Source organism: Malania oleifera, chromosome 4 (genome assembly GCF_029873635.1).
Source record: "Malania oleifera isolate guangnan ecotype guangnan chromosome 4, ASM2987363v1, whole genome shotgun sequence".
Taxonomy (NCBI): Eukaryota; Viridiplantae; Streptophyta; class Magnoliopsida; order Santalales; family Ximeniaceae; genus Malania; species Malania oleifera.
In genome coordinates this window covers 34687589-34692577 of record NC_080420.1, presented here as the reverse complement: position 1 = coordinate 34692577, position 4989 = coordinate 34687589, and the positions used below count along the sequence as shown (strand labels likewise).

Genomic DNA, 4989 nt, shown 5'->3' with positions numbered 1-4989 from the left:
GTGCCTATTAAAATTGTTGATAATAAAGAAATTCCTAAACTAGAAGATGAAATGGATGATAATGACATTAAGCTAATGCAAATCTATTTTAGTGCTATGAACGCTTTGTATTGTGCTTTAGATACTAATGAATTTGATAAGATCGTAACTTGTCAAAGTGCTGATTACGCATCAAAATTTGCGTAATTAGGCATTTAAATTCATGCATTAAAGATCATAATCTTAATTAAATGCTCGATTTTGTCTAAAATTTTAATCATTGAGCTCACTCGATAATTTTAAGATAATTACCCTATTTGTTGTTGAACATTTATGGACACTCGTGTTTTATTATTGTAGGATAATTTTTAAACATTAAATTTGAGATTAGAATGTTCACAGGTCATAAGCATGAAGAGGTGTCGTGTACGTAAGGCAGAGTCCAAATCAAGACCGTGAGCATCCGGGATTTTTATTAACATTTAAAGGATAATTTTTGGAAGCTAAGCCAAGCACATAAAGAGAGGCCGTTTTCAAAACTACTTCGTAATCTCTATGTAACTCTCTCTTCTGACCTCCGATTCAAATGATTCAAAGTGATATAAAAATCTAAAAGAATCCTCTACAACTTTCATGTTTCACATTTTGATAAATACTGACTGAATCAAGGTCGAAATCAGATGTGAAGTTACCATATGTTGTTCTGTGGACTATTTTGACATTGCTTCATAATCTAGGTGTAACTTTCTGATGCGAAGTCCGATCGAGATAATTCAAATACTGTGGAAAGTTGAGGAATTTCTATACAATTTTTGTGTTTTGAGCTTTGAGAGTTACAGGCTATAGGAAGGTCAAAACTGAAAAAAAAAAAATGAGGGGAGAAACAAGAAAAGAAAAGAAAAAAAATAAAAAATAAAAAAATGATTTGATCCAGCCATGCAGCTAGGTCCTCTTGGTGGGCATACACTGGAGACATACAAAGGAAACACAAAGAAAAAGAAAGAAAAGAGAAAAGAAAGGAAAGGATTTGGAAAAGTCAAAGAAAGGAGGATTATTCTAAGGCTTCTTGGGGATGCCGCATCACACACTGAGAGGATTATAATAGTTTTTTTTTTTGGAGACACAAGGAGGCCGAACTGGGGAGCAGCTGCAACTCTGGGGAGGAATTATTTTTGGGACACATGCATAGGAGGCTGAGAGGAGCATCTGGGAGGTTTTCTTTTGGGGTGTTGCGCAGAAACAACACACGAACAGCAAGGGTGGTTGGCGGTACACTGAAAAGTTAAGATCTTTGCGAGCACCGATAAGCGGCGAACAATGGCGGTGCTCGAGGTGTTCGTGGCATGCGACAGCGGTGCTGTGGTTGTTGTTTTGTCTTTTACTCTCCAAATAAAAGAAAACATGGTGAAATCGTTTATGTTTGATTTAATTTTCAGCATGAACTAATTATTGTATTCTAGGAAAACGTTGTAGCCCAGTTTTAAACTATACTTGCTCTACAATGTTAATCTGAAGTAGTTTTCTTTAATGTTTGTCTGAGTTATTTTGCACTTAATTCTTTTAATTAACTGGCCATTAATTAGATGATGTTGGTATTGTGATTTGCTATCGAAACGGGGAATTATAGGATAGATCTTGGATAATTTAGTGTAGGTGAATATAGAGATCGAAAGACTTGTATGAACTTATGTAGTATTAAAAAAATTGAGGGTCTAATTGCGTTCTTGCATTATTAATTAGCATATTCTTATGTTAGATAATAAACAAGAATAGGTTCTGATTGACTATCAAAAGAGACTTTTGGAAAAATTGGAGATTTGCTAACAAATAAAGAAAACGAAGTCAAATTAGCTAGATGAGTAAAGCATAGTGAGAAACTAGGTGAAATTGGTTTCCTAGAAGTTTTCATCCTTATTAATTTAATATGTGGCAACCAGCTTTATTTTCCCTTAAATAGTTTATTTAAAGTAGCCTTATTTCAATTTCGCATTCTAAAATTATTAATCTTTCTAAATAAAATCAAGGTTAGTACAATTTCGGTACTTGGTAAAATTAAGACATCAAACCCTGAGGATGTTACTCTTCACATCACTATATTATAAAACTATGACACTGTGCACTTACAGTTTTGCACCGATCAAGTTTTTGGCATCATTGTAGGGGATTGAGTTTTTCTTATTTTTTCCAATATCGATATAAAGTAATCTTGCTTTTAATTTAAAATTTTATTTTTTATATTTTTTTATTTTATTTTTTTATTTTATTTTATTTTATTTTTACTCTTCTTTATTTCAGGTGTGTTTTTATGTTGGATGCGTCGTGCTAGAACCTGTGCCATTATTCCTTTTGATCTAGAGATTGAAAGAACGCTCAGAGCACTAAGGAAAAGGAGAGTACTAGCTATTGATAACGGGCAACAAATGTGCAGTCATGCACCTTAAAGGATTATGTACGGCCAGTTGTGAATGACAACTATTCAAGTATCAAACACCAATCCATTAATGGCAAAAATTTTGAGCTCAAACCTGCATTAACCAGCATGGTGCAGCAGGCCCAATTCGGTGGATCACCACTTGATGATCCCAATATCCATCCGGCGATATTTTGGAATACTTGTGACATTGTAAAGATCAATGGTGTTACTGAAGACACCATTAGACTGAGACTGTTTCCTTTTTCTTTGGGGGACAAGGCAAGAGGTTGGCTACAATCTTTACAACCAGTAAGTATCACTAGTTGGCAGGACATAACAGAAAAATTTCTAGCTAAATTCTTTCTACCTACAAAAACAGCTCAACTCAGGAGTGAGATTGGTCAATTCAAGCAACATGATTTTGAGTCACTCTATGAAGCATGGGAAAGGTATAAGGATTTGATTCGGCGCTACCCTCAACATGGATTATCGGATTGGTTGCAAATTAATATGTTTTATAATGGGTTAAACAGGCAAACTCAGACTTTAGTTGATGTTGCGTCTGGGAGAACTTTGATGCCAAAGACACCTGAGGATGCTACTACTGTTTTGGAAGAAATGGCCTCAAATAACTATCAATGGCCAATCGAAAGAACTATGGCTAAGAAAGTGCTGGGATTCATGAATTGGAGCCGCTTGCTACACTTTTAGCTCAAGTTGCTTCTCTATCTCATCAAATTTAAGCTTTGACAACCCAAAGGATACCACAAAGTGTAGAATATGTGGCAGCAACAAGTAGGACAAATCCGAGCAACAAGCGAGTTAAGAACAAGTTCAATACATCAACAATCGGAACTATAATTATCGTGGTGATCCTTTGCCACAATATTACCATCCAAGGCATCAAAATCATGAGAATTTGTCTTATGGAAATACAAGGAATGTGCTACAACCTCCTCCAAGACTTGAAAGTCAACAAAGTGGAAACAAGATGTCAATTGAGGAAGCCATGGTATCATTTTTTGAGGAGACAAAACAAGGTTTAAAAAGAATGATTCATGGTTGGATAACATTGAGACTCATTGCAGCAATATGGGAGCCACTATGAAGAATCTTGAAACGCAAATCAGGCAACTAGCCACGACCATAAATTCCCAACAAAGAGGAACTTTTCCCAGCAACACAGAGGAGAACCCAAAGGAAGAATGCAAGGCCATCACACTTAGGAGTGGAAGAGAAATTGAGAAGTCACCAACAAAGGAAACCATGTCCACACCTACAACTGAAAATAATGGCTGAAGCAAGAATAAAGGGAAGAAAAGGAGATTGTGGATGATACACCAGGAAAGACTGACACACCACTAGAAATTTCATTTCCTGACAATCCTCCTATTCTCTCTACTCCACTTCCTTATCCTCAACTTTTTCAAAAGAAAAAATTAGATAAGTAATTTTCTAAGTTTTTGGAAATTTTTAAGAAAATTCACATAAACATTCCTTTTGTAGATGCCTTGGAACAAATGTCAAACTATGTCAAATTCCCGAAGGACATCATTTCAAATAAAATAAAATTGGAGGAGTTTGAAACAGTGAAGCTTACCAAGGAATGTAGTGTTATTCTTCAAAAGAAATTATCTCAAAAATTAAAAGATCCAGGGAGTTTCACTTTGCCTTCCATTATTGGAAATTCATTTTTTGATAAAGTTTAATGTGATCTTGGTGCTAACATTAATCTTATGCCACTTTCTATTTGCTGGAAATTGGGACTTGGAGAGATGAAACAAACAACCATTTCTTTACAACTAGAAGACCAATCCATCAAGTATCCATGTGGAATCATAGAAGACGTATTGGTAAAGGTGGACAAATTAAATTTTCCTACAGATTTTGTGGTGTTAGATATAGAGGAAGACCAAGAAGTTCTACTAATTCTTGGCTGACCATTCTTGGCCACTGAAAGGGCTTTAATTGATGTTCAAAAGGGTGAGTTAACATTGAGAGTTGACAAGGAAGAGGTTATGTTCAACATCTACCAAGACATGAGATTTCTAGAAGATCCAAGCACTTGCTTTTGAGTAGATGTCATTTAGCAAGGTGTAGAAAAAGCCTTTCAAAAATATGTACTAGCTCCTAAAATGATCCTTGCAGAAAATTAAAACACACTAGTGCGTAGGGAGGCTAGAACTTATGGTAGTAAAGATGGATTCTATAATCTCTAAAGAAAAGATGCAGAAACCTATATCTCTAGAGTTGAAGCAATTCCCTGAGCATCTTCGTTATGCGTTCTCAGGTGATGCATATGAAAATGCAAAAATCTACAAAGAGCGGACGAAGAAGTGGCATGACAAACATATTCTTAGGCATTAGTTTGCTCCAGCACAATAGATTCTACTCTTTAACTCAAGATTAAAACTCTTCCCAGGTAAGTTGAGGTCAAGATGGACAAGTCCTCGTACAATTGACAAAGTTTTTCATTTTGGAGCAATAGACTTGAAGGACAAGACAGGGAATATATTCAGAGTTAATGGTCAGAGACTAAAGCACTACTATGGAGAACAAATGGAGAGGAACTGTGCATTTATTCCTCTTGGAGATCC

The 4989-nt window shown here is 35.5% G+C and overlaps 1 non-coding gene across 1 annotated transcript; it reads right to left on the bottom strand.

Annotated features, from left to right (window-relative positions):
• Positions 1–2773: 2773 nt before the first annotated feature.
• On the bottom strand, positions 2774–2880 carry LOC131154752 (small nucleolar RNA R71). The gene has a single exon (XR_009136660.1). It is a non-coding gene; the product is annotated as a small nucleolar RNA R71 (small nucleolar RNA).
• Positions 2881–4989: the final 2109 nt, after the last annotated feature.